The following is a 23579-nucleotide window of genomic DNA, read 5'->3' on the forward strand; positions in this document are numbered from 1 at the left end:
GGAACTGCCAGTTTAAAACTGCAGTAATTTTTCACACAACAACTGGAGTTAAATGTTTCAGGTCAGGAGACCAAGTCTGTGGAAGGTGGCACGTCCCAATACACAGGCTTGCAGCTTCCTGAAAAGTGACCTGAGACTGACGTCTTTCCCTCCAAGGTAAAACTGCAAGAGGGAAAAGGAAGAAAGGGAGTGGCACTCATCCATCCCAGGAGTAAACAAAAAAACCACAGTTGCAATATCTCAGCATTCTGAGTAATAATACAGGCTCCAAAAATCCGTTCAGCATTTTGAATATCTCCCCACAGGGAGGTGCACCGTTGCCAGAGACACTGTAATACTGGGTCGATGCGTGGAGTGGACGGAGCCAAGCCCCTCTTCCATCTCCCTGTTGCAAAAATCAATTTAATGTATGGTCCCCAGATCGGGGACGTATCAGATCTTAAACTGATAAGAACAGATATTTTTTTCAAAAAATATACTTTCTTCATAAAATTTGCAGCAGTACATACAATACAGTTGTGATATCACATTCCAAACGTACACAATACAGATTATACAATTTGCAGGTTACATCAAGTACAGTTCAACCAACACATTGGACATAATTACAGTTCATGACACTCTAGGGTGTCTCATTGCATCATACTCAACACAGATTATTGCTTACAGATTCATTTCAGGTCCATTTCAGATTCATTACAGTAACATCCACCCACCCATCCTTTTCCAATAGAGGCGCCCGTGCCTGCAGTCGCACGGAAATCCAACAGGGGGCAACCTCCAGCTTAGCTGTCGAGCGGGAAACGTGGTGAGGCCTCACCCTGAAATATAGGCCAAGTCCCCATGGACAGATACGGGAAGAAAAACACAATGGTGGCTGCTTACCTTGCTGAGCAGGAGTGAAAGTGGCGTCAGCGGCGTTGGCAACATGGCGCACCGGCCGGGCGAGAAACAACGCGTAGCGAGCAACAACCTACGAAGGAAAGGAGAGCATGGTCAAGCAGCTGTAAAAAGTTTTCCTTCTTTTATAACAATATTGACTACAGTAATAACATATGGTCCAAAAAAGAAACAAAATCTGTTTTTTGTTTTTCGAATCTCCCCGAAGGGAGCTGCACCGATCCTGGAAGCACTGCTGTACCAGGTCGATGCGCGGAGTGGACGGAGCAAGCTCTTGTTCCATCTCCCTGTTCCAAAAATCAATTTATCATTCGGTCCCCAGATAGGGGACATATCAGATATTAAACTGATAAGAACAGAAACTACACTGGATCTTAGCCAAAAGGCCGAGAAGCGATAACGCGCTCGATACGAATTGATCTCCGCTCCTGTTTTCCCTCCCTCTTTGGTCTCTGGCTGGCTGTGTCTAAAGCAGTCTAGAAGCACTGCCGTTCTCTCCCACTCTGGCCACATTTTTGCCACCGTTTCTAATTGCAACAGTGGATCAGTTTAAAGAAGTTGCCGTTTTTTCCTTTCTTGCTAAGATTGCTTGACAGATTGGTAAATTTGCCAGTCGGCCACCGATCAGATGGGAGAAGGTGGTGTCTCAACGGACCTCCGTCAGTCAGTCTCAGTCACTAACTCACTGCCGTGGAAGGAAACCGCTTTAAAGAAAACTAGTGACGTGACGTGTCTCACAGCGAGTGAGTGAGATTGCAACGGCCAATTGAGAAAGAGGTGAGGTGCTGACAATCAGCAGCTCGTGTTTAAACGTTCATCCCACAGCAGGCAAGACCAATCAAAAGAAAATACTGCAGATGCTGGCTCGGCTGGCTGGGCTGGGCTGGCTGGAAATGGGAAATAAAAACACAAGGCGTGTTAAAGGCTGGTTAAACTGTCGAAAGAAACAAGGCGTTAATGTTTCAGAAGTGCCTATTGAAAGATGTCTCTCAAGCTGCTCCCTGACTGGGCCCTGTCCATTGTCACGTTAATCCCAGGCCGGGGCGGGACTGCTTTGACCAGGAGACCTGTTTTCTGGGACGCAGGTGTGACATTCCAGGGAGTGCACCTGCTTTGTGCTGATTCGAAACTACCACGACAACGGCAACTTGCAGTTCTATATTACCACGACAACGCGCGTGTATATATTGCTACAGCAACAACTGGAGGCGGGACATTTCCCTTGAAGGGCGACATGCAAACAACCATCGCCGGCACCGCATCGCTGCAGTATTTTCTCCCAGAGTGTATCATCGGATATACGGTACGATATTTGAGCGGAATTAATCTCTCAGAGCATCAGCACGTTGCGAGCGAAGGGACGTTTTGATTCTTAAAACCTGCCCTTGCAATCGTAAAAGGTAGCGAATGCTGTCTAGTGGCAGTGTGTGGCGACCCAAGGCATATTTACCTGGCAGGGGAGAATCTGTGATCCCGAAGGCGGATCTCCCAGGACGAGGCTAGCCCATTGCACTTGGGGTGTGCGCTGACGCCTGCGATGTCCCCAAATGCGGGATACTCGACTGCAAAATTTGTGGTAGTGGGGGACTGCGTTCGCGCTCTCCCCTGCATCGAAACGAAAAGTTAGATTGTCGACCCCGCGGTCCACCAATCGGATGGGTGACGGTGTTGTGTGTGTGTGTGTGTGTGTACGTATGTCAGTCAGTCTCTCACTCAGAGCTGCTGTGGAAGGAAACCTTTTTAAAAAGAACTTGCATATCGAAAGAAAGATGTGTCTCAAGCTGCCGGGGCCCTGTCCATTGTCACGTTAATGGCTGGACTGCTTTGACCAGGAGACCTGTTTCCTGGGTCGGAGGTGTGAGATTCCAGGGGACCTGCTTTGTGCTGATTTCCAATGGCCGTCCCTCCCTCCCTCCCCCCAGGCCTTCCTTCTGAACACCTTTGTCGTTTTATCGAGGGCCAGAAGCCTGCCTGTGAAAGGGAAGGATCAGCCGGTCGGCCCCCTGCTGGTCGCTGCTGCTCGTGGAGCAGGCGTGCGTGTCCTCAGCCTCTTGGACAGGTTCCTCAGGCGGTTCCCAGGTGGCCCAGTGGTCGAGGACGCAACCTTTTAAATCGTTGAGACCCGGGTTCCAATCCCGGTCGGGGGGATGATTTTCTGGTGCAGATTAATTGGCACCACTCAAAGAAAGTCTCCCCTCCTGAGCGCAATGCTCCACCCTCACCACCACTGCCTTTTCCTCACCGAGACAAACAGACAGTCCGTCCAGTCCAGGAGCGCAGTTTTCATTTGTACTCAGACCCTGCTTGTTTAAAGTTAAGTTATTTTGCAGTTTGAATTATAATCGCTGCCTGCGTGCGAGCGAGCGAGCGAGCGAGTGAGCGAGCGAACGAGCGGCACTCAGCCCAGGAGAAGAAAAGAATACCACTGAGCTGAGAAAGTAAGTGCAATATATCAGCTTTATTCTCAGTCATAATACGTACACACGGACAGAGACGCTGGGAAAGAGCTGTTTTTCCTTTTGAATATCTCCCCACAGGGAGGTGCACCGTTGCCAGAGACACTGCAATACTGGGTCGATGCGTGGAGTGGACGGAGCCAAGCCCCTATTCCATCTCCCTGTTGCAAAATTCAATTTAATATTCGGTCCCAAAGCCGAGAAGCGATAACCTCCTGAATAGACGTTTGCCATTTGACTGAGTGTGAAAAGACTGAGTGTCAAAGTGGAAATGGCAACTCAAGCCCTCTGCTGGTGACACTGCTGCTACTGTAGGGAGCCATGTGTTCAGCCTTCTGTATATGTTTGCAGGGGATTGAGGGCAACTCCCCTGATGGTCTAGTGGTTAGGACGCAACATTTAAAACTCGTTGACACCCGGGTTCGAATCCCGGTCAGGGGATGATTTTCTGGTGCAGATTAATTGGCACCGTTCAAGAAAATCTCCCATCCTGAGCGCAATGCTCCACCCAAACCAGTGCCTTTTACTCACCTTAACACTCAGTTAGCAGCACAGTTTGATCTCACAGCTTCCAATGTGGCCATTCACAGTGCACTCCCTCCAAACACACACGCACTGTCTGCTCGCATTTTTAAAGTCAGCAACGTGAAGTTATTTCGCCTCTCGCTTGTGGCAGTTTAAACGTTAACATTGTGTCTCTCTCGCGCTCTCTGTTTCGGGAAATGTCTGACTTGGAAACAATTAATTCTGGAACTGCCAGTTTAAAACTGCAGTAATTTTTCACACAACAACTGGAGTTAAATGTTTCAGGTCAGGAGACCAAGTCTGTGGAAGGTGGCACGTCCCAATACACAGGCTTGCAGCTTCCTGAAAAGTGACCTGAGACTGACGTCTTTCCCTCCAAGGTAAAACTGCAAGAGGGAAAAGGAAGAAAGGGAGTGGCACTCATCCATCCCAGGAGTAAACAAAAAAACCACAGTTGCAATATCTCAGCATTCTGAGTAATAATACAGGCTCCAAAAATCCGTTCAGCATTTTGAATATCTCCCCACAGGGAGGTGCACCGTTGCCAGAGACACTGTAATACTGGGTCGATGCGTGGAGTGGACGGAGCCAAGCCCCTCTTCCATCTCCCTGTTGCAAAAATCAATTTAATGTATGGTCCCCAGATCGGGGACGTATCAGATCTTAAACTGATAAGAACAGATATTTTTTTCAAAAAATATACTTTCTTCATAAAATTTGCAGCAGTACATACAATACAGTTGTGATATCACATTCCAAACGTACACAATACAGATTATACAATTTGCAGGTTACATCAAGTACAGTTCAACCAACACATTGGACATAATTACAGTTCATGACACTCTAGGGTGTCTCATTGCATCATACTCAACACAGATTATTGCTTACAGATTCATTTCAGGTCCATTTCAGATTCATTACAGTAACATCCACCCACCCATCCTTTTCCAATAGAGGCGGCCGTGCCTGTAGTTGCACGGAAATCCAACAGGGGGCAACCTCCAGCTTAGCTGTCGAGCGGGAAACGTGGTGAGGCCTCACCCTGAAATATAGGCCAAGTCCCCATGGACAGATACGGGAAGAAAAACACAATGGTGGCTGCTTACCTTGCTGAGCAGGAGTGAAAGTGGCGTCAGCGGCGTTGGCAACATGGCGCACCGGCCGGGCGAGAAACAACGCGTAGCGAGCAACAACCTACGAAGGAAAGGAGAGCATGGTCAAGCAGCTGTAAAAAGTTTTCCTTCTTTTATAACAATATTGACTACAGTAATAACATATGGTCCAAAAAAGAAACAAAATCTGTTTTTTGTTTTTCGAATCTCCCCGAAGGGAGCTGCACCGATCCTGGAAGCACTGCTGTACCAGGTCGATGCGCGGAGTGGACGGAGCAAGCTCTTGTTCCATCTCCCTGTTCCAAAAATCAATTTAATATTTGGTCCCCAGATAGGGGACATATCAGATATTAAACTGATAAGAACAGAAACTACACTGGATCTTAGCCAAAAGGCCGAGAAGCGATAACGCGCTCGATGCGAATTGATCTCTGCTCCTGTTTTCCCTCCCTCTTTGGTCTCTGGCTGACTGTGTCTAAAGCAGTCTAGAAGCACTGCCGTTCTCTCCCACTCTGGCCACATTTTTGCCACCGTTTCTAATTGCAACAGTGGATCAGTTTAAAGAAGTTGCCGTTTTTTCCTTTCTTGCTAGGATTGCTTGACAGATTGGTAAATTTGCCAGTCGGCCACCGATCAGATGGGAGAAGGTGGTGTCTCAACGGACCTCCGTCAGTCAGTCTCAGTCACTAACTCACTGCCGTGGAAGGAAACCGCTTTAAAGAAAACTAGTGACGTGACGTGACGTGTCTCACAGCGAGTGAGTGAGATTGCAACGGCCAATTGAGAAAGAGGTGAGGTGCTGAGAATCAGCAGCTCGTGTTTAAACGTTCATTCCACAGCAGGCAAGACCAATCAAAAGAAAATACTGCAGATGCTGGCTCGGCTGGCTGGGCTGGCTGGCTGGGCTGGCTGGAAATGGGAAATAAAAACACAAGGCGTGTTAAAGGCTGGTTAAACTGTCGAAAGAAACAAGGCGTTAATGTTTCAGAAGTGCCTATTGAAAGATGTCTCTCAAGCTGCTCCCTGACTGGGCCCTGTCCATTGTCACGTTAATCCCAGGGCGGGGCGGGACTGCTTTGACCAGGAGACCTGTTTTCTGGGACGCAGGTGTGACATTCCAGGGAGTGCACCTGCTTTGTGCTGATTCGAAACTACCACGACAACGGCAACTTGCAGTTCTATATTACCACGACAACGCGCGTGTATATATTGCTACAGCAACAACTGGAGGCGGGACATTTCCCTTGAAGGGCGACATGCAAACAACCATCGCCGGCACCGCATCGCTGCAGTATTTTCTCCCAGAGTGTATCATCGGATATACGGTACGATATTTGAGCGGAATTAATCTCTCAGAGCATCAGCACGTTGCGAGCGAAGGGACGTTTTGATTCTTAAAACCTGCCCTTGCAATCGTAAAAGGTAGCGAATGCTGTCTAGTGGCAGTGTGTGGCGACCCAAGGCATACTTACCTGGCAGGGGAGAATCTGTGATCCCGAAGGCGGATCTCCCAGGACGAGGCTAGCCCATTGCACTTGGGGTGTGCGCTGACGCCTGCGATGTCCCCAAATGCGGGATACTCGACTGCAAAATTTGTGGTAGTGGGGGACTGCGTTCGCGCTCTCCCCTGCATCGAAACGAAAAGTTAGATTGTCGACCCCGCGGTCCACCAATCGGATGGGTGACGGTGTTGTGTGTGTGTGTGTGTGTGTGTACGTATGTCAGTCAGTCTCTCACTCAGAGCTGCTGTGGAAGGAAACCTTTTTAAAAAGAACTTGCATATCGAAAGAAAGATGTGTCTCAAGCTGCCGGGGCCCTGTCCATTGTCACGTTAATGGCTGGACTGCTTTGACCAGGAGACCTGTTTCCTGGGTCGGAGGTGTGAGATTCCAGGGGACCTGCTTTGTGCTGATTTCCAATGGCCGTCCCTCCCTCCCTCCCCCCAGGCCTTCCTTCTGAACACCTTTGTCGTTTTATCGAGGGCCAGAAGCCTGCCTGTGAAAGGGAAGGATCAGCCGGTCGGCCCCCTGCTGGTCGCTGCTGCTCGTGGAGCAGGCGTGCGTGTCCTCAGCCTCTTGGACAGGTTCCTCAGGCGGTTCCCAGGTGGCCCAGTGGTCGAGGACGCAACCTTTTAAATCGTTGAGACCCGGGTTCCAATCCCGGTCGGGGGGATGATTTTCTGGTGCAGATTAATTGGCACCACTCAAAGAAAGTCTCCCCTCCTGAGCGCAATGCTCCACCCTCACCACCACTGCCTTTTCCTCACCGAGACAAACAGACAGTCCGTCCAGTCCAGGAGCGCAGTTTTCATTTGTACTCAGACCCTGCTTGTTTAAAGTTAAGTTATTTTGCAGTTTGAATTATAATCGCTGCCTGCGTGCGAGCGAGCGAGCGAGTGAGCGAGCGAACGAGCGGCACTCAGCCCAGGAGAAGAAAAGAATACCACTGAGCTGAGAAAGTAAGTGCAATATATCAGCTTTATTCTCAGTCATAATACGTACACACGGACAGAGACGCTGGGAAAGAGCTGTTTTTCCTTTTGAATATCTCCCCACAGGGAGGTGCACCGTTGCCAGAGACACTGCAATACTGGGTCGATGCGTGGAGTGGACGGAGCCAAGCCCCTATTCCATCTCCCTGTTGCAAAATTCAATTTAATATTCGGTCCCAAAGCCGAGAAGCGATAACCTCCTGAATAGACGTTTGCCATTTGACTGAGTGTGAAAAGACTGAGTGTCAAAGTGGAAATGGCAACTCAAGCCCTCTGCTGGTGACACTGCTGCTACTGTAGGGAGCCATGTGTTCAGCCTTCTGTATATGTTTGCAGGGGATTGAGGGCAACTCCCCTGATGGTCTAGTGGTTAGGACGCAACATTTAAAACTCGTTGACACCCGGGTTCGAATCCCGGTCAGGGGATGATTTTCTGGTGCAGATTAATTGGCACCGTTCAAGAAAATCTCCCATCCTGAGCGCAATGCTCCACCCAAACCAGTGCCTTTTACTCACCTTAACACTCAGTTAGCAGCACAGTTTGATCTCACAGCTTCCAATGTGGCCATTCACAGTGCACTCCCTCCAAACACACACGCACTGTCTGCTCGCATTTTTAAAGTCAGCAACGTGAAGTTATTTCGCCTCTCGCTTGTGGCAGTTTAAACGTTAACATTGTGTCTCTCTCGCGCTCTCTGTTTCGGGAAATGTCTGACTTGGAAACAATTAATTCTGGAACTGCCAGTTTAAAACTGCAGTAATTTTTCACACAACAACTGGAGTTAAATGTTTCAGGTCAGGAGACCAAGTCTGTGGAAGGTGGCACGTCCCAATACACAGGCTTGCAGCTTCCTGAAAAGTGACCTGAGACTGACGTCTTTCCCTCCAAGGTAAAACTGCAAGAGGGAAAAGGAAGAAAGGGAGTGGCACTCATCCATCCCAGGAGTAAACAAAAAAACCACAGTTGCAATATCTCAGCATTCTGAGTAATAATACAGGCTCCAAAAATCCGTTCAGCATTTTGAATATCTCCCCACAGGGAGGTGCACCGTTGCCAGAGACACTGTAATACTGGGTCGATGCGTGGAGTGGACGGAGCCAAGCCCCTCTTCCATCTCCCTGTTGCAAAAATCAATTTAATGTATGGTCCCCAGATCGGGGACGTATCAGATCTTAAACTGATAAGAACAGATATTTTTTTCAAAAAATATACTTTCTTCATAAAATTTGCAGCAGTACATACAATACAGTTGTGATATCACATTCCAAACGTACACAATACAGATTATACAATTTGCAGGTTACATCAAGTACAGTTCAACCAACACATTGGACATAATTACAGTTCATGACACTCTAGGGTGTCTCATTGCATCATACTCAACACAGATTATTGCTTACAGATTCATTTCAGGTCCATTTCAGATTCATTACAGTAACATCCACCCACCCATCCTTTTCCAATAGAGGCGGCCGTGCCTGTAGTTGCACGGAAATCCAACAGGGGGCAACCTCCAGCTTAGCTGTCGAGCGGGAAACGTGGTGAGGCCTCACCCTGAAATATAGGCCAAGTCCCCATGGACAGATACGGGAAGAAAAACACAATGGTGGCTGCTTACCTTGCTGAGCAGGAGTGAAAGTGGCGTCAGCGGCGTTGGCAACATGGCGCACCGGCCGGGCGAGAAACAACGCGTAGCGAGCAACAACCTACGAAGGAAAGGAGAGCATGGTCAAGCAGCTGTAAAAAGTTTTCCTTCTTTTATAACAATATTGACTACAGTAATAACATATGGTCCAAAAAAGAAACAAAATCTGTTTTTTGTTTTTCGAATCTCCCCGAAGGGAGCTGCACCGATCCTGGAAGCACTGCTGTACCAGGTCGATGCGCGGAGTGGACGGAGCAAGCTCTTGTTCCATCTCCCTGTTCCAAAAATCAATTTAATATTTGGTCCCCAGATAGGGGACATATCAGATATTAAACTGATAAGAACAGAAACTACACTGGATCTTAGCCAAAAGGCCGAGAAGCGATAACGCGCTCGATGCGAATTGATCTCTGCTCCTGTTTTCCCTCCCTCTTTGGTCTCTGGCTGGCTGTGTCTAAAGCAGTCTAGAAGCACTGCCGTTCTCTCCCACTCTGGCCACATTTTTGCCACCGTTTCTAATTGCAACAGTGGATCAGTTTAAAGAAGTTGCCGTTTTTTCCTTTCTTGCTAGGATTGCTTGACAGATTGGTAAATTTGCCAGTCGGCCACCGATCAGATGGGAGAAGGTGGTGTCTCAACGGACCTCCGTCAGTCAGTCTCAGTCACTAACTCACTGCCGTGGAAGGAAACCGCTTTAAAGAAAACTAGTGACGTGACGTGACGTGTCTCACAGCGAGTGAGTGAGATTGCAACGGCCAATTGAGAAAGAGGTGAGGTGCTGACAATCAGCAGCTCGTGTTTAAACGTTCATTCCACAGCAGGCAAGACCAATCAAAAGAAAATACTGCAGATGCTGGCTCGGCTGGCTGGGCTGGCTGGCTGGGCTGGCTGGAAATGGGAAATAAAAACACAAGGCGTGTTAAAGGCTGGTTAAACTGTCGAAAGAAACAAGGCGTTAATGTTTCAGAAGTGCCTATTGAAAGATGTCTCTCAAGCTGCTCCCTGACTGGGCCCTGTCCATTGTCACGTTAATCCCAGGGCGGGGCGGGACTGCTTTGACCAGGAGACCTGTTTTCTGGGACGCAGGTGTGGCATTCCAGGGAGTGCACCTGCTTTGTGCTGATTCGAAACTACCACGACAACGGCAACTTGCAGTTCTATATTACCACGACAACGCGCGTGTATATATTGCTACAGCAACAACTGGAGGCGGGACATTTCCCTTGAAGGGCGACATGCAAACAACCATCGCCGGCACCGCATCGCTGCAGTATTTTCTCCCAGAGTGTATCATCGGATATACGGTACGATATTTGAGCGGAATTAATCTCTCAGAGCATCAGCACGTTGCGAGCGAAGGGACGTTTTGATTCTTAAAACCTGCCCTTGCAATCGTAAAAGGTAGCGAATGCTGTCTAGTGGCAGTGTGTGGCGACCCAAGGCATACTTACCTGGCAGGGGAGAATCTGTGATCCCGAAGGCGGATCTCCCAGGACGAGGCTAGCCCATTGCACTTGGGGTGTGCGCTGACGCCTGCGATGTCCCCAAATGCGGGATACTCGACTGCAAAATTTGTGGTAGTGGGGGACTGCGTTCGCGCTCTCCCCTGCATCGAAACGAAAAGTTAGATTGTCGACCCCGCGGTCCACCAATCGGATGGGTGACGGTGTTGTGTGTGTGTGTGTGTGTGTGTACGTATGTCAGTCAGTCTCTCACTCAGAGCTGCTGTGGAAGGAAACCTTTTTAAAAAGAACTTGCATATCGAAAGAAAGATGTGTCTCAAGCTGCCGGGGCCCTGTCCATTGTCACGTTAATGGCTGGACTGCTTTGACCAGGAGACCTGTTTCCTGGGTCGGAGGTGTGAGATTCCAGGGGACCTGCTTTGTGCTGATTTCCAATGGCCGTCCCTCCCTCCCTCCCCCCAGGCCTTCCTTCTGAACACCTTTGTCGTTTTATCGAGGGCCAGAAGCCTGCCTGTGAAAGGGAAGGATCAGCCGGTCGGCCCCCTGCTGGTCGCTGCTGCTCGTGGAGCAGGCGTGCGTGTCCTCAGCCTCTTGGACAGGTTCCTCAGGCGGTTCCCAGGTGGCCCAGTGGTCGAGGACGCAACCTTTTAAATCGTTGAGACCCGGGTTCCAATCCCGGTCGGGGGGATGATTTTCTGGTGCAGATTAATTGGCACCACTCAAAGAAAGTCTCCCCTCCTGAGCGCAATGCTCCACCCTCACCACCACTGCCTTTTCCTCACCGAGACAAACAGACAGTCCGTCCAGTCCAGGAGCGCAGTTTTCATTTGTACTCAGACCCTGCTTGTTTAAAGTTAAGTTATTTTGCAGTTTGAATTAAAATCGCTGCCTGCGTGCGAGCGAGCGAGCGAGTGAGCGAGCGAACGAGCGGCACTCAGCCCAGGAGAAGAAAAGAATACCACTGAGCTGAGAAAGTAAGTGCAATATATCAGCTTTATTCTCAGTCATAATACGTACACACGGACAGAGACGCTGGGAAAGAGCTGTTTTTCCTTTTGAATATCTCCCCACAGGGAGGTGCACCGTTGCCAGAGACACTGCAATACTGGGTCGATGCGTGGAGTGGACGGAGCCAAGCCCCTATTCCATCTCCCTGTTGCAAAATTCAATTTAATATTCGGTCCCAAAGCCGAGAAGCGATAACCTCCTGAATAGACGTTTGCCATTTGACTGAGTGTGAAAAGACTGAGTGTCAAAGTGGAAATGGCAACTCAAGCCCTCTGCTGGTGACACTGCTGCTACTGTAGGGAGCCATGTGTTCAGCCTTCTGTATATGTTTGCAGGGGATTGAGGGCAACTCCTCTGATGGTCTAGTGGTTAGGACGCAACATTTAAAACTCGTTGACACCCGGGTTCGAATCCCGGTCAGGGGATGATTTTCTGGTGCAGATTAATTGGCACCGTTCAAGAAAATCTCCCATCCTGAGCGCAATGCTCCACCCAAACCAGTGCCTTTTACTCACCTTAACACTCAGTTAGCAGCACAGTTTGATCTCACAGCTTCCAATGTGGCCATTCACAGTGCACTCCCTCCAAACACACACGCACTGTCTGCTCGCATTTTTAAAGTCAGCAACGTGAAGTTATTTCGCCTCTCGCTTGTGGCAGTTTAAACGTTAACATTGTGTCTCTCTCGCGCTCTCTGTTTCGGGAAATGTCTGACTTGGAAACAATTAATTCTGGAACTGCCAGTTTAAAACTGCAGTAATTTTTCACACAACAACTGGAGTTAAATGTTTCAGGTCAGGAGACCAAGTCTGTGGAAGGTGGCACGTCCCAATACACAGGCTTGCAGCTTCCTGAAAAGTGACCTGAGACTGACGTCTTTCCCTCCAAGGTAAAACTGCAAGAGGGAAAAGGAAGAAAGGGAGTGGCACTCATCCATCCCAGGAGTAAACAAAAAAACCACAGTTGCAATATCTCAGCATTCTGAGTAATAATACAGGCTCCAAAAATCCGTTCAGCATTTTGAATATCTCCCCACAGGGAGGTGCACCGTTGCCAGAGACACTGTAATACTGGGTCGATGCGTGGAGTGGACGGAGCCAAGCCCCTCTTCCATCTCCCTGTTGCAAAAATCAATTTAATGTATGGTCCCCAGATCGGGGACGTATCAGATCTTAAACTGATAAGAACAGATATTTTTTTCAAAAAATATACTTTCTTCATAAAATTTGCAGCAGTACATACAATACAGTTGTGATATCACATTCCAAACGTACACAATACAGATTATACAATTTGCAGGTTACATCAAGTACAGTTCAACCAACACATTGGACATAATTACAGTTCATGACACTCTAGGGTGTCTCATTGCATCATACTCAACACAGATTATTGCTTACAGATTCATTTCAGGTCCATTTCAGATTCATTACAGTAACATCCACCCACCCATCCTTTTCCAATAGAGGCGGCCGTGCCTGTAGTTGCACGGAAATCCAACAGGGGGCAACCTCCAGCTTAGCTGTCGAGCGGGAAACGTGGTGAGGCCTCACCCTGAAATATAGGCCAAGTCCCCATGGACAGATACGGGAAGAAAAACACAATGGTGGCTGCTTACCTTGCTGAGCAGGAGTGAAAGTGGCGTCAGCGGCGTTGGCAACATGGCGCACCGGCCGGGCGAGAAACAACGCGTAGCGAGCAACAACCTACGAAGGAAAGGAGAGCATGGTCAAGCAGCTGTAAAAAGTTTTCCTTCTTTTATAACAATATTGACTACAGTAATAACATATGGTCCAAAAAAGAAACAAAATCTGTTTTTTGTTTTTCGAATCTCCCCGAAGGGAGCTGCACCGATCCTGGAAGCACTGCTGTACCAGGTCGATGCGCGGAGTGGACGGAGCAAGCTCTTGTTCCATCTCCCTGTTCCAAAAATCAATTTAATATTTGGTCCCCAGATAGGGGACATATCAGATATTAAACTGATAAGAACAGAAACTACACTGGATCTTAGCCAAAAGGCCGAGAAGCGATAACGCGCTCGATGCGAATTGATCTCTGCTCCTGTTTTCCCTCCCTCTTTGGTCTCTGGCTGGCTGTGTCTAAAGCAGTCTAGAAGCACTGCCGTTCTCTCCCACTCTGGCCACATTTTTGCCACCGTTTCTAATTGCAACAGTGGATCAGTTTAAAGAAGTTGCCGTTTTTTCCTTTCTTGCTAGGATTGCTTGACAGATTGGTAAATTTGCCAGTCGGCCACCGATCAGATGGGAGAAGGTGGTGTCTCAACGGACCTCCGTCAGTCAGTCTCAGTCACTAACTCACTGCCGTGGAAGGAAACCGCTTTAAAGAAAACTAGTGACGTGACGTGACGTGTCTCACAGCGAGTGAGTGAGATTGCAACGGCCAATTGAGAAAGAGGTGAGGTGCTGACAATCAGCAGCTCGTGTTTAAACGTTCATTCCACAGCAGGCAAGACCAATCAAAAGAAAATACTGCAGATGCTGGCTCGGCTGGCTGGGCTGGCTGGCTGGGCTGGCTGGAAATGGGAAATAAAAACACAAGGCGTGTTAAAGGCTGGTTAAACTGTCGAAAGAAACAAGGCGTTAATGTTTCAGAAGTGCCTATTGAAAGATGTCTCTCAAGCTGCTCCCTGACTGGGCCCTGTCCATTGTCACGTTAATCCCAGGGCGGGGCGGGACTGCTTTGACCAGGAGACCTGTTTTCTGGGACGCAGGTGTGGCATTCCAGGGAGTGCACCTGCTTTGTGCTGATTCGAAACTACCACGACAACGGCAACTTGCAGTTCTATATTACCACGACAACGCGCGTGTATATATTGCTACAGCAACAACTGGAGGCGGGACATTTCCCTTGAAGGGCGACATGCAAACAACCATCGCCGGCACCGCATCGCTGCAGTATTTTCTCCCAGAGTGTATCATCGGATATACGGTACGATATTTGAGCGGAATTAATCTCTCAGAGCATCAGCACGTTGCGAGCGAAGGGACGTTTTGATTCTTAAAACCTGCCCTTGCAATCGTAAAAGGTAGCGAATGCTGTCTAGTGGCAGTGTGTGGCGACCCAAGGCATACTTACCTGGCAGGGGAGAATCTGTGATCCCGAAGGCGGATCTCCCAGGACGAGGCTAGCCCATTGCACTTGGGGTGTGCGCTGACGCCTGCGATGTCCCCAAATGCGGGATACTCGACTGCAAAATTTGTGGTAGTGGGGGACTGCGTTCGCGCTCTCCCCTGCATCGAAACGAAAAGTTAGATTGTCGACCCCGCGGTCCACCAATCGGATGGGTGACGGTGTTGTGTGTGTGTGTGTGTGTGTGTACGTATGTCAGTCAGTCTCTCACTCAGAGCTGCTGTGGAAGGAAACCTTTTTAAAAAGAACTTGCATATCGAAAGAAAGATGTGTCTCAAGCTGCCGGGGCCCTGTCCATTGTCACGTTAATGGCTGGACTGCTTTGACCAGGAGACCTGTTTCCTGGGTCGGAGGTGTGAGATTCCAGGGGACCTGCTTTGTGCTGATTTCCAATGGCCGTCCCTCCCTCCCTCCCCCCAGGCCTTCCTTCTGAACACCTTTGTCGTTTTATCGAGGGCCAGAAGCCTGCCTGTGAAAGGGAAGGATCAGCCGGTCGGCCCCCTGCTGGTCGCTGCTGCTCGTGGAGCAGGCGTGCGTGTCCTCAGCCTCTTGGACAGGTTCCTCAGGCGGTTCCCAGGTGGCCCAGTGGTCGAGGACGCAACCTTTTAAATCGTTGAGACCCGGGTTCCAATCCCGGTCGGGGGGATGATTTTCTGGTGCAGATTAATTGGCACCACTCAAAGAAAGTCTCCCCTCCTGAGCGCAATGCTCCACCCTCACCACCACTGCCTTTTCCTCACCGAGACAAACAGACAGTCCGTCCAGTCCAGGAGCGCAGTTTTCATTTGTACTCAGACCCTGCTTGTTTAAAGTTAAGTTATTTTGCAGTTTGAATTAAAATCGCTGCCTGCGTGCGAGCGAGCGAGCGAGTGAGCGAGCGAACGAGCGGCACTCAGCCCAGGAGAAGAAAAGAATACCACTGAGCTGAGAAAGTAAGTGCAATATATCAGCTTTATTCTCAGTCATAATACGTACACACGGACAGAGACGCTGGGAAAGAGCTGTTTTTCCTTTTGAATATCTCCCCACAGGGAGGTGCACCGTTGCCAGAGACACTGCAATACTGGGTCGATGCGTGGAGTGGACGGAGCCAAGCCCCTATTCCATCTCCCTGTTGCAAAATTCAATTTAATATTCGGTCCCAAAGCCGAGAAGCGATAACCTCCTGAATAGACGTTTGCCATTTGACTGAGTGTGAAAAGACTGAGTGTCAAAGTGGAAATGGCAACTCAAGCCCTCTGCTGGTGACACTGCTGCTACTGTAGGGAGCCATGTGTTCAGCCTTCTGTATATGTTTGCAGGGGATTGAGGGCAACTCCCCTGATGGTCTAGTGGTTAGGACGCAACATTTAAAACTCGTTGACACCCGGGTTCGAATCCCGGTCAGGGGATGATTTTCTGGTGCAGATTAATTGGCACCGTTCAAGAAAATCTCCCATCCTGAGCGCAATGCTCCACCCAAACCAGTGCCTTTTACTCACCTTAACACTCAGTTAGCAGCACAGTTTGATCTCACAGCTTCCAATGTGGCCATTCACAGTGCACTCCCTCCAAACACACACGCACTGTCTGCTCGCATTTTTAAAGTCAGCAACGTGAAGTTATTTCGCCTCTCGCTTGTGGCAGTTTAAACGTTAACATTGTGTCTCTCTCGCGCTCTCTGTTTCGGGAAATGTCTGACTTGGAAACAATTAATTCTGGAACTGCCAGTTTAAAACTGCAGTAATTTTTCACACAACAACTGGAGTTAAATGTTTCAGGTCAGGAGACCAAGTCTGTGGAAGGTGGCACGTCCCAATACACAGGCTTGCAGCTTCCTGAAAAGTGACCTGAGACTGACGTCTTTCCCTCCAAGGTAAAACTGCAAGAGGGAAAAGGAAGAAAGGGAGTGGCACTCATCCATCCCAGGAGTAAACAAAAAAACCACAGTTGCAATATCTCAGCATTCTGAGTAATAATACAGGCTCCAAAAATCCGTTCAGCATTTTGAATATCTCCCCACAGGGAGGTGCACCGTTGCCAGAGACACTGTAATACTGGGTCGATGCGTGGAGTGGACGGAGCCAAGCCCCTCTTCCATCTCCCTGTTGCAAAAATCAATTTAATGTATGGTCCCCAGATCGGGGACGTATCAGATCTTAAACTGATAAGAACAGATATTTTTTTCAAAAAATATACTTTCTTCATAAAATTTGCAGCAGTACATACAATACAGTTGTGATATCACATTCCAAACGTACACAATACAGATTATACAATTTGCAGGTTACATCAAGTACAGTTCAACCAACACATTGGACATAATTACAGTTCATGACACTCTAGGGTGTCTCATTGCATCATACTCAACACAGATTATTGCTTACAGATTCATTTCAGGTCCATTTCAGATTCATTACAGTAACATCCACCCACCCATCCTTTTCCAATAGAGGCGCCCGTGCCTGCAGTTGCACGGAAATCCAACAGGGGGCAACCTCCAGCTTAGCTGTCGAGCGGGAAACGTGGTGAGGCCTCACCCTGAAATATAGGCCAAGTCCCCATGGACAGATACGGGAAGAAAAACACAATGGTGGCTGCTTACCTTGCTGAGCAGGAGTGAAAGTGGCGTCAGCGGCGTTGGCAACATGGCGCACCGGCCGGGCGAGAAACAACGCGTAGCGAGCAACAACCTACGAAGGAAAGGAGAGCATGGTCAAGCAGCTGTAAAAAGTTTTCCTTCTTTTATAACAATATTGACTACAGTAATAACATATGGTCCAAAAAAGAAACAAAATCTGTTTTTTGTTTTTCGAATCTCCCCGAAGGGAGCTGCACCGATCCTGGAAGCACTGCTGTACCAGGTCGATGCGCGGAGTGGACGGAGCAAGCTCTTGTTCCATCTCCCTGTTCCAAAAATCAATTTAATATTTGGTCCCCAGATAGGGGACATATCAGATATTAAACTGATAAGAACAGAAACTACACTGGATCTTAGCCAAAAGGCCGAGAAGCGATAACGCGCTCGATGCGAATTGATCTCTGCTCCTGTTTTCCCTCCCTCTTTGGTCTCTGGCTGGCTGTGTCTAAAGCAGTCTAGAAGCACTGCCGTTCTCTCCCACTCTGGCCACATTTTTGCCACCGTTTCTAATTGCAACAGTGGATCAGTTTAAAGAAGTTGCCGTTTTTTCCTTTCTTGCTAGGATTGCTTGACAGATTGGTAAATTTGCCAGTCGGCCACCGATCAGATGGGAGAAGGTGGTGTCTCAACGGACCTCCGTCAGTCAGTCTCAGTCACTAACTCACTGCCGTGGAAGGAAACCGCTTTAAAGAAAACTAGTGACGTGACGTGACGTGTCTCACAGCGAGTGAGTGAGATTGCAACGGCCAATTGAGAAAGAGGTGAGGTGCTGACAATCAGCAGCTCGTGTTTAAACGTTCATTCCACAGCAGGCAAGACCAATCAAAAGAAAATACTGCAGATGCTGGCTCGGCTGGCTGGGCTGGCTGGCTGGGCTGGCTGGAAATGGGAAATAAAAACACAAGGCGTGTTAAAGGCTGGTTAAACTGTCGAAAGAAACAAGGCGTTAATGTTTCAGAAGTGCCTATTGAAAGATGTCTCTCAAGCTGCTCCCTGACTGGGCCCTGTCCATTGTCACGTTAATCCCAGGGCGGGGCGGGACTGCTTTGACCAGGAGACCTGTTTTCTGGGACGCAGGTGTGGCATTCCAGGGAGTGCACCTGCTTTGTGCTGATTCGAAACTACCACGACAACGGCAACTTGCAGTTCTATATTACCACGACAACGCGCGTGTATATATTGCTACAGCAACAACTGGAGGCGGGACATTTCCCTTGAAGGGCGACATGCAAACAACCATCGCCGGCACCGCATCGCTGCAGTATTTTCTCCCAGAGTGTATCATCGGATATACGGTACGATATTTGAGCGGAATTAATCTCTCAGAGCATCAGCACGTTGCGAGCGAAGGGACGTTTTGATTCTTAAAACCTGCCCTTGCAATCGTAAAAGGTAGCGAATGCTGTCTAGTGGCAGTGTGTGGCGACCCAAGGCATACTTACCTGGCAGGGGAGAATCTGTGATCCCGAAGGCGGATCTCCCAGGACGAGGCGAACCCATTGCACTTGGGGTGTGCGCTGACGCCTGCGATGTCCCCAAATGCGGGATACTCGACTGCAAAATTTGTGGTAGTGGGGGACTGCGTTCGCGCTCTCCCCTGCATCGAAACGAAAAGTTAGATTGTCGACCCCGCGGTCCACCAATCGGATGGGTGACGGTGTTGTGTGTGTGTGTGTGTGTACGTATGTCAGTCAGTCTCTCACTCAGAGCTGCTGTGGAAGGAAACCTTTTTAAAAAGAACTTGCATATCGAAAGAAAGATGTGTCTCAAGCTGCCGGGGCCCTGTCCATTGTCACGTTAATGGCTGGACTGCTTTGACCAGGAGACCTGTTTCCTGGGTCGGAGGTGTGAGATTCCAGGGGACCTGCTTTGTGCTGATTTCCAATGGCCGTCCCTCCCTCCCTCCCCCCAGGCCTTCCTTCTGAACACCTTTGTCGTTTTATCGAGGGCCAGAAGCCTGCCTGTGAAAGGGAAGGATCAGCCGGTCGGCCCCCTGCTGGTCGCTGCTGCTCGTGGAGCAGGCGTGCGTGTCCTCAGCCTCTTGGACAGGTTCCTCAGGCGGTTCCCAGGTGGCCCAGTGGTCGAGGACGCAACCTTTTAAATCGTTGAGACCCGGGTTCCAATCCCGGTCGGGGGGATGATTTTCTGGTGCAGATTAATTGGCACCACTCAAAGAAAGTCTCCCCTCCTGAGCGCAATGCTCCACCCTCACCACCACTGCCTTTTCCTCACCGAGACAAACAGACAGTCCGTCCAGTCCAGGAGCGCAGTTTTCATTTGTACTCAGACCCTGCTTGTTTAAAGTTAAGTTATTTTGCAGTTTGAATTATAATCGCTGCCTGCGTGCGAGCGAGCGAGCGAGTGAGCGAGCGAACGAGCGGCACTCAGCCCAGGAGAAGAAAAGAATACCACTGAGCTGAGAAAGTAAGTGCAATATATCAGCTTTATTCTCAGTCATAATACGTACACACGGACAGAGACGCTGGGAAAGAGCTGTTTTTCCTTTTGAATATCTCCCCACAGGGAGGTGCACCGTTGCCAGAGACACTGCAATACTGGGTCGATGCGTGGAGTGGACGGAGCCAAGCCCCTATTCCATCTCCCTGTTGCAAAATTCAATTTAATATTCGGTCCCAAAGCCGAGAAGCGATAACCTCCTGAATAGACGTTTGCCATTTGACTGAGTGTGAAAAGACTGAGTGTCAAAGTGGAAATGGCAACTCAAGCCCTCTGCTGGTGACACTGCTGCTACTGTAGGGAGCCATGTGTTCAGCCTTCTGTATATGTTTGCAGGGGATTGAGGGCAACTCCCCTGATGGTCTAGTGGTTAGGACGCAGCATTTAAAACTCGTTGACACCCGGGTTCGAATCCCGGTCAGGGGATGATTTTCTGGTGCAGATTAATTGGCACCGTTCAAGAAAATCTCCCATCCTGAGCGCAATGCTCCACCCAAACCAGTGCCTTTTACTCACCTTAACACTCAGTTAGCAGCACAGTTTCATCTCACAGCTTCCAATGTGGCCATTCACAGTGCACTCCCTCCAAACACACACGCACTGTCTGCTCGCATTTTTAAAGTCAGCAACGTGAAGTTATTTCGCCTCTCGCTTGTGGCAGTTTAAACGTTAACATTGTGTCTCTCTCGCGCTCTCTGTTTCGGGAAATGTCTGACTTGGAAACAATTAATTCTGGAACTGCCAGTTTAAAACTGCAGTAATTTTTCACACAACAACTGGAGTTAAATGTTTCAGGTCAGGAGACCAAGTCTGTGGAAGGTGGCACGTCCCAATACACAGGCTTGCAGCTTCCTGAAAAGTGACCTGAGACTGACGTCTTTCCCTCCAAGGTAAAACTGCAAGAGGGAAAAGGAAGAAAGGGAATGGCACTCATCCATCCCAGGAGTAAACAAGAAAACCACAGTTGCAATATCTCAGCATTCTGAGTAATAATACAGGCTCCAAAAATCCATTCAGCATTTTGAATATCTCCCCACAGGGAGGTGCACCGTTGCCAGAGACACTGTAATACTGGGTCGATGCGTGGAGTGGACGGAGCAAGCTCTTGTTCCATCTCCCTGTTCCAAAAATCAATTTAATATTTGGTCCCCAGATAGGGGACATATCAGATATTAAACTGATAAGAACAGAAACTTTTTTTTTTTTTTTCTGACACTCTGGGGTGCCTTATTGCCTTACAGATTCATTCCAGATTCCTTGCAGTGACATTACATCAAGCCAAAGCTCTACAAGCCAAAGCTCTACACTCTGCCCGAGGGGATTTCTCCCTGACTGCATCCCCCCGGCATACAATGGCAGGAAGGCTCCAAATGGTTGCCTTCCCCCACTTGACCACTTGATCTTCGCCAAAAGGCCGAGAAGCGATAACGCGCTCGATGCGAATTGATCTCCGCTCCTGTTTTCCCTCCCTCTTTGGTCTCTGGCTGACTGTGTCTAAAGCAGTCTGGAAGCACTGCCGTTCTCTCCCACTCTGGGCACATTTTTGCCACCGTTTCTAATTGCAACAGTGGATCAGTTTAAAGAAGTTGCCGTTTTTTCCTTTCTTGCTAGGATTGCTTGACAGATTGGTAAATTTGCCAGTCGGCCACCGATCAGATGGGAGAAGGTGGCGTCTCAACGGACCTCCGTCAGTCAGTCTCAGTCACTAACTCACTGCCGTGGAAGGAAACCGCTTTAAAGAAAACTAGTGACGTGACGTGACGTGTCTCACAGCGAGTGAGTGAGATTGCAACGGCCAATTGAGAAAGAGGTGAGGTGCTGACAATCAGCAGCTCGTGTTTAAACGTTCATTCCACAGCAGGCAAGACCAATCAAAAGAAAATACTGCAGATGCTGGCTGGGCTGGCTGGGCTGGCTGGCTGGGCTGGCTGGAAATGGGAAATAAAAACACAAGACGTGTTAAAGGCTGGTTAAACTGTCGAAAGAAACAAGGCGTTAATGTTTCAGAAGTGCCTATTGAAAGATGTCTCTCAAGCTGCTCCCTGACTGGGCCCTGTCCATTGTCACGTTAATCCCAGGGCGGGGCGGGACTGCTTTGACCAGGAGACCTGTTTTCTGGGACGCAGGTGTGACATTCCAGGGAGTGCACCTGCTTTGTGCTGATTCGAAACTACCACGACAACGGCAACTTGCAGTTCTATATTACCACGACAACGCGCGTGTATATATTGCTACAGCAACAACTGGAGGCGGGACATTTCCCTTGAAGGGCGACATGCAAACAACCATCGCCGGCACCGCATCGCTGCAGTATTTTCTCCCAGAGTGTATCATCGGATATACGGTACGATATTTGAGCGGAATTAATCTCTCAGAGCATCAGCACGTTGCGAGCGAAGGGACGTTTTGATTCTTAAAACCTGCCCTTGCAATCGTAAAAGGTAGCGAATGCTGTCTAGTGGCAGTGTGTGGCGACCCAAGGCATACTTACCTGGCAGGGGAGAATCTGTGATCCCGAAGGCGGATCTCCCAGGACGAGGCTAGCCCATTGCACTTGGGGTGTGCGCTGACGCCTGCGATGTCCCCAAATGCGGGATACTCGACTGCAAAATTTGTGGTAGTGGGGGACTGCGTTCGCGCTCTCCCCTGCATCGAAACGAAAAGTTAGATTGTCGACCCCGCGGTCCACCAATCGGATGGGTGACCGTGTTGTGTGTGTGTACGTATGTCAGTCAGTCTCTCACTCAGAGCTGCTGTGGAAGGAAACCTTTTTAAAAAGAACTTGCATATCGAAAGAAAGATGTGTCTCAAGCTGCCGGGGCCCTGTCCATTGTCACGTTAATGGCTGGACTGCTTTGACCAGGAGACCTGTTTCCTGGGTCGGAGGTGTGAGATTCCAGGGGACCTGCTTTGTGCTGATTTCCAATGGCCATCCCTCCCTCCCTCCCCCCAGGCCTTCCTTCTGAACACCTTTGGCGTTTTATCGAGGGCCAGAAGCCTGCCTGTGAAAGGGAAGGATCAGCCGGTCGGCCCCCTGCTGGTCGCTGCTGCTCGTGGAGCAGGCGTGCGTGTCCTCAGCCTCTTGGACAGGTTCCTCAGGCGTTTCCCAGGTGGCCCAGTGGTCGAGGACGCAACCTTTTAAATCGTTGAGACCCGGGTTCCAATCCCGGTCGGGGGGATGATTTTCTGGTGCAGATTAATTGGCACCACTCAAAGAAAGTTTCCCCTCCTGAGCGCAATGCTCCACCCTCACCACCACTGCCTTTTCCTCACCGAGACAAACAGACAGTCCGTCCAGTCCAGGAGCGCAGTTTTCATTTGTACTCAGACCCTGCTTGTTTAAAGTTAAGTTATTTTGCAGTTTGAATTATAATCGCTGCCTGCGTGTGAGCGAGCGAGCGAACGAGCGGCACTCAGCCCAGGAGAAGAAAAGAATACCACTGAGCTGAGAAAGTAAGTGCAATATATCAGCTTTATTCTCAGTCATAATACGTACACACGGACAGAGACGCTGGGAAAGAGCTGTTTTTCCTTTTGAATATCTCCCCACAGGGAGGTGCACCGTTGCCAGAGACACTGCAATACTGGGTCGATGCGTGGAGTGGACGGAGCCAAGCCCCTATTCCATCTCCCTGTTGCAAAATTCAATTTAATATTCGGTCCCAAAGCCGAGAAGCGATAACCTCCTGAATAGACGTTTGCCATTTGACTGAGTGTGAAAAGACTGAGTGTCAAAGTGGAAATGGCA

At 49.2% G+C, this 23579-nt stretch overlaps 11 non-coding genes and 12 pseudogenes across 11 annotated transcripts; 6 read left to right on the top strand and 17 right to left on the bottom strand.

Annotated features, from left to right (window-relative positions):
• Nucleotides 1–304: 304 nt before the first annotated feature.
• Nucleotides 305–477, bottom strand: LOC137328696 (U2 spliceosomal RNA; annotated as a pseudogene).
• Nucleotides 478–1107: 630 nt separating this feature from the next.
• Nucleotides 1108–1298, bottom strand: LOC137328211 (U2 spliceosomal RNA). Its single transcript, XR_010964697.1, has one exon. It is a non-coding gene; the product is annotated as a U2 spliceosomal RNA (small nuclear RNA).
• Nucleotides 1299–2342: 1044 nt separating this feature from the next.
• Nucleotides 2343–2508, top strand: LOC137330023 (U1 spliceosomal RNA). The gene has a single exon (XR_010964998.1). It is a non-coding gene; the product is annotated as a U1 spliceosomal RNA (small nuclear RNA).
• A 928-nt stretch (nucleotides 2509–3436) lies between these two features.
• LOC137330360 (U2 spliceosomal RNA) lies at nucleotides 3437–3565 on the bottom strand (annotated as a pseudogene).
• Nucleotides 3566–4409: 844 nt separating this feature from the next.
• On the bottom strand, nucleotides 4410–4582 carry LOC137328697 (U2 spliceosomal RNA; annotated as a pseudogene).
• Nucleotides 4583–5212: 630 nt separating this feature from the next.
• Nucleotides 5213–5403, bottom strand: LOC137330800 (U2 spliceosomal RNA). Its single transcript, XR_010965222.1, has one exon. It is a non-coding gene; the product is annotated as a U2 spliceosomal RNA (small nuclear RNA).
• A 1057-nt stretch (nucleotides 5404–6460) lies between these two features.
• LOC137328769 (U1 spliceosomal RNA) lies at nucleotides 6461–6626 on the top strand. Its single transcript, XR_010964855.1, has one exon. It is a non-coding gene; the product is annotated as a U1 spliceosomal RNA (small nuclear RNA).
• A 926-nt stretch (nucleotides 6627–7552) lies between these two features.
• Nucleotides 7553–7681, bottom strand: LOC137330362 (U2 spliceosomal RNA; annotated as a pseudogene).
• Nucleotides 7682–8525: 844 nt separating this feature from the next.
• On the bottom strand, nucleotides 8526–8698 carry LOC137328698 (U2 spliceosomal RNA; annotated as a pseudogene).
• Nucleotides 8699–9328: 630 nt separating this feature from the next.
• Nucleotides 9329–9519, bottom strand: LOC137330802 (U2 spliceosomal RNA). The gene has a single exon (XR_010965224.1). It is a non-coding gene; the product is annotated as a U2 spliceosomal RNA (small nuclear RNA).
• A 1057-nt stretch (nucleotides 9520–10576) lies between these two features.
• On the top strand, nucleotides 10577–10742 carry LOC137328781 (U1 spliceosomal RNA). The gene has a single exon (XR_010964857.1). It is a non-coding gene; the product is annotated as a U1 spliceosomal RNA (small nuclear RNA).
• Nucleotides 10743–11668: 926 nt separating this feature from the next.
• On the bottom strand, nucleotides 11669–11797 carry LOC137330363 (U2 spliceosomal RNA; annotated as a pseudogene).
• An 844-nt stretch (nucleotides 11798–12641) lies between these two features.
• On the bottom strand, nucleotides 12642–12814 carry LOC137328699 (U2 spliceosomal RNA; annotated as a pseudogene).
• A 630-nt stretch (nucleotides 12815–13444) lies between these two features.
• On the bottom strand, nucleotides 13445–13635 carry LOC137330803 (U2 spliceosomal RNA). Its single transcript, XR_010965225.1, has one exon. It is a non-coding gene; the product is annotated as a U2 spliceosomal RNA (small nuclear RNA).
• A 1057-nt stretch (nucleotides 13636–14692) lies between these two features.
• LOC137328793 (U1 spliceosomal RNA) lies at nucleotides 14693–14858 on the top strand. Its single transcript, XR_010964858.1, has one exon. It is a non-coding gene; the product is annotated as a U1 spliceosomal RNA (small nuclear RNA).
• Nucleotides 14859–15784: 926 nt separating this feature from the next.
• Nucleotides 15785–15913, bottom strand: LOC137330364 (U2 spliceosomal RNA; annotated as a pseudogene).
• Nucleotides 15914–16757: 844 nt separating this feature from the next.
• LOC137328701 (U2 spliceosomal RNA) lies at nucleotides 16758–16930 on the bottom strand (annotated as a pseudogene).
• Nucleotides 16931–17560: 630 nt separating this feature from the next.
• On the bottom strand, nucleotides 17561–17751 carry LOC137330804 (U2 spliceosomal RNA). The gene has a single exon (XR_010965226.1). It is a non-coding gene; the product is annotated as a U2 spliceosomal RNA (small nuclear RNA).
• A 1057-nt stretch (nucleotides 17752–18808) lies between these two features.
• LOC137329742 (U1 spliceosomal RNA) lies at nucleotides 18809–18974 on the top strand. Its single transcript, XR_010964970.1, has one exon. It is a non-coding gene; the product is annotated as a U1 spliceosomal RNA (small nuclear RNA).
• A 922-nt stretch (nucleotides 18975–19896) lies between these two features.
• On the bottom strand, nucleotides 19897–20025 carry LOC137330365 (U2 spliceosomal RNA; annotated as a pseudogene).
• An 844-nt stretch (nucleotides 20026–20869) lies between these two features.
• LOC137328811 (U2 spliceosomal RNA) lies at nucleotides 20870–21074 on the bottom strand (annotated as a pseudogene).
• Nucleotides 21075–22314: 1240 nt separating this feature from the next.
• On the top strand, nucleotides 22315–22480 carry LOC137328805 (U1 spliceosomal RNA). Its single transcript, XR_010964859.1, has one exon. It is a non-coding gene; the product is annotated as a U1 spliceosomal RNA (small nuclear RNA).
• A 902-nt stretch (nucleotides 22481–23382) lies between these two features.
• Nucleotides 23383–23511, bottom strand: LOC137330367 (U2 spliceosomal RNA; annotated as a pseudogene).
• Between the last annotated feature and the right edge of the window lie 68 nt (nucleotides 23512–23579).

The sequence above is a fragment of the Heptranchias perlo genome, chromosome 12, assembly GCF_035084215.1.
Source record: "Heptranchias perlo isolate sHepPer1 chromosome 12, sHepPer1.hap1, whole genome shotgun sequence".
Classification (NCBI taxonomy): Eukaryota; Metazoa; Chordata; class Chondrichthyes; order Hexanchiformes; family Hexanchidae; genus Heptranchias; species Heptranchias perlo.